A 15,255-nucleotide genomic window follows, 5' to 3' on the forward strand; every position below is an offset into this window, starting at 1 on the left:
GTCTTCAATAATATATTGTATAATTTGTACACAAATGTTATGACACATTAGATGACTGCACTGATACAGAATGTTAAAAAAATTAAAGATATCCGATGGAAAATGCACTTGAAACTATGTACTTATGATTTTCAATTTTCATCACGCACTTTTTAAAAAAATGGATGGTTTTCTGTTCTTATTAGAGTTGAACTCAAAAAAGTATTTAGTCACAAGGCTATGCCTAATTTATTTTGAATAACTGGTCAGATGAAGAAGTTGAAAGATTTTACAAGGTTTTCATGTTAAACTTTATAACAGGATACATTTTCATTAATGTACCTTTATATATTCATGACACTTGAAAACATTTCAAGATAAGACTCCAGTACTGCTTGAAATTTGCAGTGCTATAAGCAGTATAATAAAATGCCGAAAGGAATAGTCTTATAGCTGATGAAACAGGTTAAGCGATTATTCAAGTTTACTTAAATTAAGAGTAATTCAATAAAAATATTCAAAAATTTTATTTTAGATAAGATGGAGGACTGTGTCCAGAATTAATTTTCTCTGATTAAATATTTACTTTGTTTTGATAGAAAATAAACTACATTTTGTGGATCTTTTATTCTTATGGAAATAAAATAAACTGCTTTAAATTTAAATTATTGTAAAATACAGGAAGAATGCTAAAAATAGTCATCTATGATTCTAGGAAATTTTTAATCCTTTCTTCTTTTAGTCATTTTACAAGCTCCTTTTGCAAAAATAACAAAAATATATACTTATTCTTAATACCTCATTAAAAATACTTAATGTGTTTTTAGCACAAATTTTTTGCATGTAATTTTCATACATATACAGTGCTATAAAAATGGTTGTCAGTTTATTTTTATTCTTCTAACTAGTTCTAAAATTTATAAAGTGTCATAGTAAGAATGAAACAAGATCAAAATTAATTGAGAGCATAGATTATAAAATTAAAGGCTGAGATACTTTGTTTTCATATGGTCAGCTCTGATTTTGACAGTCGTTCTGCATTAGAGAACCATCTGAAAAATTTGGGGAGAAATAATGATGGGCTGAAATTTATGAAAGAAATTTATTCTCAACTGTTGATCAAGACTTTCAAGAATACCAAGTATACATTTATACTTGGAGTCATTCTTGAAGGGACATGACATAAAATTGAACATTTTTACTGTTAAGACAAAGATATTTGTCTCAAAAAAATATGACTTTTCTCTTTTTACTACTCATTTAATTGCATACTATTCAGATGCTATTTTTGAATGCCTCATCTGTTTTTCAAAGCACCAAATATCTGTTATGTAAAATCAAGCCATAGTAGTTTTGTTACATGATTCTACAAGCAGAATACAGCTTTCTCTCTATTTCAAAGAATTCTATGCTTTACTGGTGACCTATTTTAGGCAATTTGTTAAATGATGCCAATGAAAGACATCTGTCACATTTGGAAGCCAGTGGGACCTTGTGATTACCTTCAGAAATCTGAATCATTGCTTAGATTTCTCTTTTGATGGCTATTTTTACAACAAATTTTAACATGGATGGAAATAGCATACTTACCTTTGTCATGTGGAATTACTTTATTTTAAAAAATTTCAGTTAAGAATTATAAAATAAGAATTATAAAAATTTCTTTAAAATATGAACTTAAATAGTCTAATTTTTCAGTTTTTTTAACCTTTGTTGTGCTGTTAATGATTCAAATTATAGTTGGGACTTTGAAGTATGAATTATCAGTAACACATTTCTGGAATCAAAATAGTATATATACATACCTGCATAGACTCTAAAGTGAGAATTAAATTTTCCCATGGGTGCAGTGTTTGTATTTCTTGAAACCAGTTTGAATTCCCTGGGACTGTGGTAGCAATTCTAGTGTTACATTTGAGTGAAGGCTTCAGAGACAAAGTTCTGTCATGAGCATTGTCTCAATGTCGTTGCTCACAGTGATCTGGCTGGGGAAAGTACCACAGACTCTTCTTTTATCATGTCTAAAGAAAGACTGCAGGAGGATCTGCATTCACATGTGAATTCATAGGAATGTTCTCTCAGAATCTTCCATGACTCTGAGTCAAATAAGCTAGCAAACACAGGTTTTTTAATTGTTACCACAAGGGAATTTCCTTGCAAGAATCGAATCCTATGCTGGTTAAAGTGTACAAATCAACTCTGACAGTATTTCAGTATTATGTTTCTGAATACTTTTAAGTTCTTAGTGTAGTTAAGTCAAGGAAAATTGCTCAGATATTTTATTCTTTTCATAAAGTAACTTTTCATAAAGGGCTTTTTAAGTAAATTCTGCTGGCAATATTTAATCATAATGTATCATTAATTTATTAAGATCCATCTCTTTTTCTTAAAAATTTTTAATTAGCAGATGACAATTGCCCACTTGATCTCCACAGCTTTTCTTCTGGAGCTCTGCCTAGAATGCTAAGCCCAGGAAAACTGGCTCTGTTTCTTGGACGTTGGTCACACAGAGCTGTGAATCATCCCATGAAGATTTGTTATCTCACTAGTGAAAGGGCAAGCTCCCAGATTCTATTTCAGCCAATCAGGACCCGGATCCTACCTCAGCCAATCAGGACCTGGATCCTATTTCAGCCAATCGGAGCTTGATCTCTCCTCTCCAGTCAGTAAGGAGCCCACCCACCACCTTAGGCCCTGTGACCAGAGCCACAGCTTATCACCCCACCAACTACCCCTAGATCCAGCCAATCAGCCAGAGCCATGACCATCACCCCAACAACTGTCCTAGAACCCCATAAAACCTTTGTGCTTTTGAAACTGGCTCTTTTTCTCTGGCATCCTGCCACTGCATTGGTGCAGATGAGAGATTGAGCTCGAGCTGGTTTGAATAAAGGCTCTTTGCTTTTGCATCGGTGTTGGCTCCTTGGTAGTCTTCTGGGATTCACGACTTTGGGCACAGTATTTGGGGGTTCTTCCAGGATCCCAGAGACCCCCAGGACTCATGACCCAGAGGGGCCAGTGCCAGCTGGTGAGTGGACTCAGTTATCTGTCTGTCTTTGTCTATCTGTGTCTCACTGTTTTTGTTCGCGAACAAACCTGTATAAGCCTGTAGGAGGTCCAATCTGTATCAGGGTCAGCATTGACTTAGGTGGACGCGCTGGTGGGTCATCGACTGGGGGTCTTGGGAGATGTCCCTTGCCCCTGTCTGGAGGATGAAGTCCTCATCTGTGAGGAAAGTCGGCTGCTGCTGCAGTCCAACAGGCTCTCAACTTACTTTCAGTTTTGCCTCCATGGCCGCGGCAGATTCTTCTCTGTAGGTGACTGTTTTTGTCGTGTTTGTCTTAGTCTTGTGGTTGACAGAAGAAGTGGGACAGATGCAGATGACTCCCCTGTCTCTCATGACAGACCATTTTTCAGATGTTAGGGAGAGAGCTCACAATTTGAGCATGGACGTCAAGAAAATTTTGTGTTTTCTGCACCTCCGAGTGGCTGTCCTTTAACGTTGGCTGGCCGCCAGAGGGAACATTTAATCTAACCACTCTTTTACAGGTTAAAGACATCAGGGGAAGAGCTAACAACCTCAGTGTAGAAGTCCAGAAGGGTCAGTGGCAGACTTTTTGTTCTAGCGAGTAGCCAGTTTTCAATGTCGGATGGCTGCTGTAGGGAACCTTATCATTACGTCTCGGTCTGTATGTTTGTGTGTCTACGTGTGTCAATGAAAATATCTTTCTACCTCCAGATGGTATTAATGAAACTGATTTAAAGACAAGAGCTTGTAAAAATTGGGCATTCTAAAACTTCCAGAAAATTCTAATAGAAAATATTAAGCATTAATGCTAATTTAAGTTGAACTGAAACAGACATGTCCTTATGGTTATCAGCTGCCTAAGTTTACCTAAAGTCATTTAAGTTGATGTTATCTGCTAAATCTTTCAAGAATAAACTGCTTAGAGCCTTGACTTTGTCTAATATTCAGTAAAGGTTTTATAAGTAATCTAGCATAGTTGTTAGGAATGAGTGAACTAAAAAGTGTGGCAAGTGAACGCCTTAATAATTGTGCTACAGTGTGTATACCTACCTATAGCCTGGGAATTTTTGTGGTAACCTAAAACCTTAAAGTTTTGCTAAGTTGAAGATAAACTTTTGTGCTTAGTGAGAGATTGTGCTGTAAAGAGATGGTTACAGAAATTATAAAATGTGTTCATAAATTTGTCAAAGAATGCTAGTGTAACAGTTTACAATAGCCTGCTTCTCAGTGTTCACTAAAAATTAAGGTACCTAATGGTTTTCAGTTCTAATTAAAACTACTTAAAGTAATAAGGAAAACATTTCTGCATGCTAAAGAATGTGTCTTGATAAAAGAAAGTAAATTTGTTCTAAACTACAGCTGTTTATTTAGAGGGAGAACTCTTAATTTAAGAAGGTTGTAGAAAGTTTGAAGAAGAATTTAATATGGTCATGCTATATAAAATTGAGCAAATGAGTCTTGGTATCAAGTACACAGCAAAATTAGAATTTTGTTTTCAGTTAAAAAGACAAAGATTTCTTAACTGTTAGTCTGCTCTTAATATTGAAAGATTGCAAAGGGTTCTCTAATTGTTTTATCAAAGCAGTTTTTCATGCTTAACGTCTCAATGAGTTGTCGGAGTATTTAAGAAAATCAGATCTTAATATTAAAAGCACTAAAAGCTAAACTATGCTAACAACTGTGTAAACTTCTTTATTTGCCTTTGAGGTATTTTGTCATTCTGGTTAAATGCATAAGTATTGCTTCATAGCAAACTGTAATCCTATTTAAGCAACTGACAAAGAAACTTTCTTCTGACAATTTCCCAAAATCGAATTCAAAAAGGTACTTTTACCTCTAGTTAACTCTGATATTTTCCAGAGGGCTCCTGGAACATGTCAGGGGAATTTTTTTTTTCTCATTGGGGAAAATATTTGGCTAATTTGGCTTATTTATCTGATATATATAATTATCTGCTTAATTACCTAGAAAGCACTGTCAAAGGGAATGATGCTAAACTTTGTTACTGAATGTTTTGTTACAGAAATATCCAAATTTCCTTATGTCAACTGTCTTATAGTAAGCTTTCATTAGATCTTTAGCCATTGTCATTTGTAAGTCTTTTGTCATTTATAGTCACTGTTTTATTACTCCTAAACTACTAGTAAAGAACTAGATTTCAGCAGAACAGGCATTGGTTACATAAGATTAAGTAGACTAAGGAAGATGATTTTGTGGCTTTTTGTTTCAAATGTTGCTGATAAAGTGCTTTAAGCTTTTTCTCTTAAGCTGACAACAGTTTATTAAATGACTATCTTTATAAGCAGAATTGAAACTTCATCTTTCCCTTTACCTGATCCCTCCAGAATTTAAAAACTCTCAGTGACTATTTTTATATTTCATGGCAGTATGTTTATTTGCATAAGTTCAATAAGAACCTGCTTTCCTTGTAAGAGGACCAATTGAAAACACAGGTTATACTACCAAGGCTTTGACTGGAATGTCATACCTGAGAGACACATACATAAACTAAGATATGAACAGCTTTAAGGAACTAAGGTTGACTTTATAAAGCCAACAAAGCCCCTTGGAAGAACTGACCTGGTACCTTGCTTACAGAGTTCCCAGCAGCCTTACCAGGTGAGTAAGGAAGGTCACTTCCTGGCAGGTGCAGGAACCTCAGGATGTCTTGGGAACCTCGAGAAGAGAGGAATTCATGCAAATCTACAGGTACTGCAGGCAAAACCTGATGGCAAGTCTGGCTGGGCTTTCTGGACTCAAAGAGTCCTTTAAAATTTCAATCTGAAATTCCTTACAAAAATTTCTAGCAAAGCACATTTAAAAGAGCCTGTGTAATCAATTTCTCTTCTTGCTGCACTTATATAAATAATTAAGCCATGTGTTAATTATTTTATTAACCTGGTTACTTCTAATAAAAATGAGGGTGATTTTAGAGAAAAGTATTGTTTCAACAATGCAGCCTTATCTATACTAAATCCTAAAACTAGTCATTGAGATGTAAACTTGAGCCAGAATTCTAGTTTCCCCATGATACCTGGCTATGATTCTCAATTAGAATCTTCATATTTCTAGTTCTCATATTCAGCCATGCATTCTTTTTTTAAAAAATATAACATGAGATGTCTTTATAATGAAGTGTTAGGAAGACATTAAATATGATACTTAAAATCTGTATTCTTCAAAAACAATTCAACAAATATTATTGGAGGGGGCTGTGTTAGTCTCCTAGTCAGCCATGCATTCTTAATCTCATCAAGTTTGTCCTTCCAGAATAGGAAATCTAACTCCAGATGTTGCTACTTAACTTAATAATATGATTTGTTCTATCTCGCCTAGAAGCCACAAAATTGCTAATAGTAATAGAAATGAAACCCAGAATAGAAGTGCCAACCTTCTGAGGCCCTCTCAACTGACCAGTGATGGAGACCTAACTGCACCCTGTACTGTGTCCCCTCTCAGCATGAAGCAGCCAGAGCAGTCATCGCCCCCTTTCCCTAGCAGCAGCTAAGGTCTCTATCTGTAGAGGGGAGAATGAGACAGGGACCATAGGCTTAGACAGAATAAGGTGAGAGCCTCTAAAAAAAACAGCAAGGCAGGATATTTGCAGTCAGAGCAATGTAACTACATGCTAAGAACCCCCCCCTACTAAAACTTTGTTGAACATTAAGCTCTAGAATCATTCTTCAGTGAGATCAGTTAATGTTCCCCAGATAAAGAAGAGTAGCACATGTTTCTATTATGCTAATCATTTGTAACCATGTGTAAGATTCACTTTAGCATACTAAAAGGCCCAAACCTATGTGCTGTCCTTCCTCCTTCAGATCTGACAAAGTAATTTTGCAAACTAAGCAACTAACTTAGCATGCAGACCCAGCTGTAAACTACATGGTAAAATGCAGGAAGAATTTCATCTTAAACATAAGATTGCATTTTAACGCCCAGGAAGTTCAAGAGGCAGGATTCTTTAGCAAATAGACAATACCTCAGCCCACCTTGGGGGCTGGGCAGGCAGTCTTTTGATGTGCACCAGGACCAAGGTGCCAGTGTCCCAGAGAGAAATCAAGGCAGGAAATTCTCTTTAATATTCAAGGACCCCTTGCCATCGTACTCCTGTTACTAATCCTTAGGCCCTGTATCATCAACAGGCTGGTCCAGTTTGTCAGAGTCCATGTGGAGGCCGTCCAACTGATAGTCCTCTGTGCTCAATACAAGCTCCTAGTAATCTTGGTATTCCTGCTTACCTTTAGACCATGTATTCTCAATAAACTGATAACTTTCATTAAAGATAGAATTAATACAGTCCAGCTAATGGTGCTAGGACAACAGTATCAGCCTTTATCTCCTTACAACTGCAAAACCTTATTAGACCCATGATTGGGTCCCTTCTTAGGATTCAGAGAAAGGGGAGAATGAAAGGGCAAGCTCCCAGATTCTATTTCAGCCAATCGGAGCTTGGTCTCTCCTCTCCAGTCAGCAAGGAGCCCACCCACCACCTTAGACCCAACCAATCAGCCAGAGCCACGACCATTACCCCACCAACCACCCTAGAACCCCATAAAACCTCTGTGTTTTTTAAACTCGCTCTTTTTCTCTGGCATCTTGCCACTGTGTTGGTGCAGATGAGAGATTGAGCTTGAGCTGGCTTGAATAAAGGCTCTTTGCTTTTGCATCAGTGTTGGCTCCTTGGTGTTCTTCTGGGATTCACGACTTTGGGCGCAACAACTAGCAACACACTGAGTTAGGAACGAAGTACTGACTCCATTCACTAGTCTCCCTCTATAACATACCTTCATTGTTTAATAATAAAAATTACAAAATACAGCAACAAAGGTGTTCTTTAATCATGATTTAATGTCCTATATAAAGGAAAAAAGGTCTATAAGTTTTCTTTATTTAAAATTCTTGTGCATCTTGAAGAAAAATATGTGTTTAGTGTTTTTATTTTCTATCTGTTATCAGAGCAAAAAGAATTCTCATAAAGACAACATTTTTGCAAATACATATTGTTTGCCTTGGCATCTAAAAACAATTTAAACTGGCGCAAATACTCAAGTATTTAAAAATTGGTGTTCCCTGCTTATTCCTTATTTCTTTCTCTTTTCGTATATGTAAACATACATATGTTGCATGATTCAAACTATAACCTTGTGAAATATCATGAAGTCTGAACAAATATTTAACCCAAAGGATATGGCAAATTCTGAAATGTGCGTTGTTTCTTTTTGAGTAACTGAATATGAAAGAAACTTAAGATGGAGTTGAAGGGTTTAACTTAGCACTGTGTATTTTCCTTCCTCTCAACCAAATATCATCAGTATTAGAAAGCCATTCATGACCTAAATGGCAAAACCATGGGCATTACTACCATCTAATTCTTGATTAGTCTCCTTTGTTTGTATTTAACTATACAAACAGGAAGGGGTTCTAATTCTCTCATATTCATTATAGTAAAAATTATTCATGAAAAGAGTTACATACTTTCTTATCAAACTGTATTCATTTACCTATATATGTTGTTTTATATATATAATATATATATATATATATATATATATATATATATATATATATATATATATATATATATAGAAATTTGGTAATAGAAAGAGGTCAGTTACTTTAAATACCAACACTGCAATAATATAACTAAGGGTTACAAAAAAATATCCTAGCAACTTACATTTATGTTTGTCTATTTAAGGTTCTTACCACCTCATTTTTGTGTGTCAAGATCATTCTTAATTTAATATTGAAAATTATATGTAATTTCATGATTGTCATCATAGGTTTCTTTCCATTCTCAATTTTTCCAATGAATTTGCTGTCACAGTTTTCTCAAAAACCTAATGATAATGAATAAGCACAGTAGGCCTGATAGATTTTTAATGCCCACTTCACCTGGAAATACCTTTTGATTTTGAGATTATATTTATGATTAAAACTATAGGTTTTTATATCCAAATATTTTGGAAAAATTTACTATTGACCCATTGATATTTTGTTTTTTAAAGCATAGTTTTTGTATGACTATCTTCATGAAATATGATCAGAAGCTTTTAAAAAGTTACTTCAAATTATATATTTAATTACTCAAATGCATTGCATATTATTTCAGTGATCTTTAATACAGCTGATTTCTGAAGTAAAAAAAAGAAATTTGGCTTAAAAATCTGTGTAGTACACCAGATGACATGTACACAAAGAATATCTCCCTTAACTGATTTAAAATTTGAGTTGATAACAAATAATCTTCTTAAATGAGATTTGTGTGTGTAATTTTGATATATTTGATCAGATGTGAAATCTTGCTGTTCATGTTGGGGGAGTGAAACTACTGACCAATTATCACTTTTTATATTCACTGAACTAATTAACATGGAAAAACACATTTCTTAGTGAATGACTAAATATATAAGAAATACATGGAGTGGAAGTAGCAGAAAATGTAACAGATTTTATCCAAAAGATTTTACTTTTTCACATGACAATATGATAGCAGGCAACTGCTAACATTATTCTAGGTCAGGGAGATGAGTACTCAGTACTATGACTCTATGAGTCTTGACTTCCTGTATAGTCACAAAAGAGCTATGTTTCTGCAGCAACTTTAAATATTATGTATTTATTCCACATTTAACACAGAGAAGGGGTCTCAGTGAAAGTGGAAGCCTTCTATGTCACATTCTGTAGTCTTTTTGGGTGATAAAGGATTTCTCAAGAGCTCCTTACAGATATTGGCTTGTATTTTATTGGCAAGAACTGCATCAAAGTCATATTCTTATAGCATGCTTATGGGCTTTCTGAGACCACAGAAACTCTTAAAAATATGTCAATAAAATCTAGTATTATGACTCTAATGCTACTTTGTTATATAAATATGTGACACTAAAAAACTTGAGTGATGGAGTAAATAATAAAGTTCAGGGAAAATAAGGAAACAAAAATAAAATGGGTTAAAATTTCTAGCAAGATGACACATAACAGTGCATTCTGCGTGTGTATGTGTGTGTGCGTATACATGTGACTGACTAATCCTATATAACAGACTAAAAATAAAAATGCACCATATTGTAGAAAAGTTGATTGCACATGTTAATATAAAAAACTTATTTTATCTTATAACTGAAAAATAACGATACTAGAAAAATATGTAAAGATACACAAATTATTTTAATAGTAATGCATTCTGCCACAACTCAACTATAGTAGCTACCTGGTAAGTACAGCACCAGGAAAATACAAGGAAAGGATATTGGTACAAATTTTGCCACACAGGAATGTGAGTGAGTCTGTCATCAAATTTAAGTAAGTTTTAGGTATTCCTGTTTTGAGGAAAAAATTTTTATGTGTGTAAACAACACTGTGATTCATGTATTATGGTTCACTGGGCAAGATAATTTCATTACATACATCTTATATATATTTGTGATACCTTTTTGGCTACCATTTTGGAATAATCACTATATATGATAATGCATATGAAAGTTTTAAGATATTTTAATTATATTCTGTATTAACTTTAGCTTTCTTCTAACACAATGTTTACATTTTCAAAATGAAAAATCAATGCATACATCAATAAATATACATATCCTAGAGAAAAATATATGGCTACATTAGATATAGTATCATATTAGAAAGAATTGTAAAGAGTAGAAGTATTTACTGCTATAGTTAAAGTTGCTTTATTATAAAATATGCAGTAATAAGATTTCTCTTACTATAGCAGCTACAAGTATGTCTTAAATTATGTTTAATGAGACTCTCAAAATTCTTTTTTTCTTAAAATATGATTATAGAAAAAAGGAAAAATATGTAGTTATTTAAACTCAATACCCACATGCTACAAGCACACACAATTACAGATATATGTGCAGGCACACACCAGTAAGTGTGAAATTGAGTGAAACTCATTTACAACAAAACCATGATATTCCACATCAAATAAAATATCTTTCAGCTCTGTATGAGAGCAAACTGTAAGTAGAACTCCCTATAGGCTTTATTAGCTGAAGTCATGTCTGGATTTTCTTCTTTGCTATTTCATCTCTCCACAGAGCTGCTTAGATAGGTTGTTTTATTTACATAATCAAAGCTTCCTATGGCTCAGTTCTACACACACAGCAGCTCTGTGGGGTTGTGCTGGAACTGCAGGGCATATGAACAGAGAAGTAAATGACAAGAGAAGAACAAGTCTGAACTCTTCTAAACTCTGCCTTTAACACTCATTGGAAAGAATACACGCGCGCGTGTGCGCGCGCGCACACACACACACACACACACACACACACACACACACACACAGAAAGAGAGAGAGAGAACACCCTTTCCTTTTCACGCCCTGAGCACATTTCTTCTCTGTGACATCCTAGGTAGCAAGTATGGTCTAATGAAATGAGCTCATTTAAAAATCACTGGTTTCAGATCCCGGCCCCAACACCTGATAAATGTGTGATCATAAAGAAATTATTTCAACTCTCTAACACGACACACTTAAATGGCTTTCCAAAAATATGCTTTCATTTGATCCTCAGAGAAATTTGGGTTGGGTATTACTTGTCTTTATTTTACACTTGAGGAAATTGAATTTCAAATCAAAATGACCATAGATCCATATCAGATAAGGGACACATATAGTGGTGAGGCTTAATTTATCCATATTCCTTAATTTAACACTCCAAGTTTTTTACAAAATCGATTTTGTAATGACATCTTTTCACAGAATGTGACAGGAAGTTTTGTATTTTACAAAGCCCCATTAAGTTTTTAGTGTGAGAAAATATTAAAACATTATAATCAATAATACTAAGTAAGCCTGTGGCATGAATTCTACTTACTACCTTACAGAGGGACGTGTCTGCTTATAAAAGTCAGCAGTGACTCCGTATGAAAAACTGCGATCTTTTGCTAATAATGTCCTCTGCATCAGCTTTACTTACCTTACTTTAAGATTTACGAAAGAACCAAATTACTTCCCTTTACCCTTCTCCTGGCCCATAAACAAAACTGCTTTGGAAATGACCATCTGAACTGTGTGGGTCATAAAAACAGAAGAAAAAAAAAAGGAAAAAACAGAATGAAAAAGGAGTGGACCTGAGCAGAACAAACAACCAGGTGTCAAGCTCAGTCAGCTTCCTAGCTGTGTAGGTCATGTTCATTAAGTCCCAAATGGGCCACTTGGCTGAAAAGAGACCTTGCCTTGGCACTGAAAGTACAATAGGATAATATAAACTTCGTTTCTGCTTTTTTTGAAAGATTGGAGAACACTGTAATATTAAAAAAGGTATATTTCCTTTGGTTGGTGTTTCTGTGTAAAGATGTTGAGTGAGAGGACCATTAACCTTCAACATTTCACTTTTCTTGCATGAAAGGACACTTGCACGGAAAGAGCTTGTGTTGTGTTGTTGATTTCATGCCAGAGGAGTTGAGATTGATCTCAGCACACTCTGTGCCTTTATCTTAACCAGCAGCGATGCTCTTTGAAAACTGCAGAATGTGTATATTTTACTGTGAGTCCTAAGTTTATTATATTAACCTTTAATGAAATCAATGAATCATAAACTTCTGAAATTATTGTCACAAAGAAACTGTTGTGTAACTAAAGCTATTGTGGATCCATGTATTATTATTCTTGTTGGCACAAAAAATATAAAATTTTGTTTTTGTAGATTCCTAGCAACTGAATATTTAATAAATGTACAGGAAGACAGTTTATCTTTAAGTCATCTGGGTCTTAAATGTGACCCAAAAAATATATGTATACTTTAATATGGCCTCTCCCTTTCAAACTTTCGAAATAATTTTCTAACACTGCATTTTCTCAAGACATACACTGAAAATGTTGGTTTTGAGTAACTCTTACTTGAAATAACAAGAGTAAAAATTAATCTACTCTTGATATTAAAAAAGTGAATTATAATATATAAGTTTAAAAATGCTGTTAGGTACAACTTATACCAGTAATTGAGTTCCTCCACTTACCTTGCTTGGCATTGCTTATTTAATACGGAGTTTGGTGTGCATGGCCTCATGTTTGTCTTGGTAGCTACCTTTCTTAAGATTAGAACCTGCATGTTTTAGTTTCAATATCTTCTATATTTGGTTTTTTTATCTATACATAAGGATAACCATACCATTTTTCTCATTGTAGGGATGCTTTGCGATAATAAATAAAGTATTATATGAGAAACAAAAATGCACTGAAAGCACACTAGGTATGTAATTTAGTCTATTAACATTTCCATCTTCATTTTTCTTTGAAAGTTTAGAAGAAGAAACAAAAAAGTTACCCAGCGTTCACAGTTTCTTCCTCTCCATTCCTGTAACACTTACAACTTCCAATAAACTCACCTAGTATTAATTTCTTCTTTATTTTATGACATTTGTGGACTGCTATTAGCTAAGTCAGTAATAGGATTTTTTTAAGCTCTAAGAAGTCTTTATTTTCTGAAAACTCTATTTTTACCTTGTGTGCTAGGTGCCATAAGAACAGAGAAAAATTTCTCACTTCAGAAAGTTTATATCTATACAGCATTTGAAGTATGAGTACGTACCTTATATTTTTATTTTACATATGAATTTGGGGATTTCCTTCTGACAACTGCCATCATGTTAACTTCTATTATAACAACTGTAGATAAAAAGAAGAGGATGGGGAGAAATGAAGACACATGTTAATACAAGAGTTCCAACAGGGCTTCTCAATTTATCTTGCAAAAAAGAACCTAGCAGCAATGGACTAACACCTTCACACGAGTTTCACATTTTCCTAAGGCATCATCAATGTGTCACCAGTCAGAGTTCAGACAGGGAAGCAGAGACAATATATGTGATAAAGAAATTATTGTAGAAGTTGAACCTTGCACAACAATGAGAGAAGCTTTGGGAATAAATATCCATTAGGGAAAATGGAACTGAAGCTTTCCTGAAGAAATGGAATAGAGGAGTGGAGTTAGTCCAAACTCGCAAGAGAATCTGAGAAACCACACCCACCAAATGTGAAATACGTTGCCTATGTCTCTTATTTTATTGTGTTTTCTGATATCATCTCCTCAAGCCAGTGTTTCTTGATAATATTTCTAACATTGATCCCCTTTGGCCATCCTTTACTTTATTCAACCTAACTTTAATTAAAAGTACTATATCTATGTTAAATTATATTTTATATTTATTTCCTTGTTTGTTGTTCAAGTCCACAATAATCAAGCTCCTTATAAGAGAGGATTTCTTACATGTATTTATCTGCTGTGTTTCTGGTGTCTAGAACTGTACGTGTAACTATTAGAGCATAATTAATTATTCAATGTTAAGTGAATAAAGATAGAGCTACATTTCCAGGATCTCAGACTCCAAGACTGTGCATAGACATTTTTCCCCATAAAATCAAGTTCATAAATTATATTGGTCATAAAGGGAACTGAAGAACAATTATTTTCCAATAATATCCTTTTTATTTAATTTTTAATAGCTCATTTCTGAGTTATGGTAAATGCAAAGCCAGTTATCTTGCAGTAATTCTACATACCAAAAGAAAAAATAACTTAAAAGTTAAAACAATCTTAAAAAAAAATCTGTTTGTATACACGGCTTAGACCATAACCATGTGAAGAAAAGCCCTTGATATCATAAATGAAGAGGAGCTGGAAGCCAGAGTGAGACCTGGGCTAAAACTGGAATTTATCAAGTGAGGTAACCAAGAGGATTGGTATGCATTACCTTTTCAGGAATAGAAAAAGGCTTTGGTTTTATGAGAGTTTCGGAATTGGAGCTTAGAAAGCCATACAAAAATTAGGCGTTTGAAGTATAATGCTTTCAGTGAAAGACTTGATAGTAAAAATCTCCAGATTAGACAAAAGACTTTTTTTCTTTTAAACATTACATTGAGGCAAAATTGACTGAAAGCCACACATATTTTATTGTAAAACATACAGGAAAATAAACCTGATACAAAAACAAGTATAAAAGTATTCTTGTGGGGGGCGGAGCCAACATGGCAGCGTGAGTAGGACAGTGGGAATCTCCTCCCAAAAACATATATATTTTTGAAAATACAACAAACACAACTAATCCTAAAAGAGAGACCAGAAGACACAGGACAACAGCCAGACTACATCCACATGTGCAAGAGCCCAGCGCCTGGTGAAAGGGGTAAGATACAAGCCCCAGCCTGGCGGGACCCGAGCACACTTCCCCCCAGCTCCCGGCGGGAGGGAAAGGGAGCCCAGGAATGCTAAACACCCAGCCCCAGC

General features: G+C 34.6%; 1 long non-coding RNA gene across 1 annotated transcript in view; it reads right to left on the bottom strand.

The window, feature by feature from the left end:
• Positions 1-14,098, bottom strand: part of LOC140843502 (uncharacterized) — a 58,620-nt gene extending 44,522 nt beyond the window's left edge. Inside the window, exon 1 of the long non-coding RNA XR_012121331.1 lies at positions 13,561-14,098. This is a non-coding gene — a long non-coding RNA (uncharacterized lncRNA). The remainder of the gene's footprint in view (positions 1-13,560) is intronic.
• Between the last annotated feature and the right edge of the window lie 1,157 nt (positions 14,099-15,255).

This window comes from Manis javanica, chromosome 9, assembly GCF_040802235.1.
Source record: "Manis javanica isolate MJ-LG chromosome 9, MJ_LKY, whole genome shotgun sequence".
Taxonomy (NCBI): domain Eukaryota; kingdom Metazoa; phylum Chordata; class Mammalia; order Pholidota; family Manidae; genus Manis; species Manis javanica.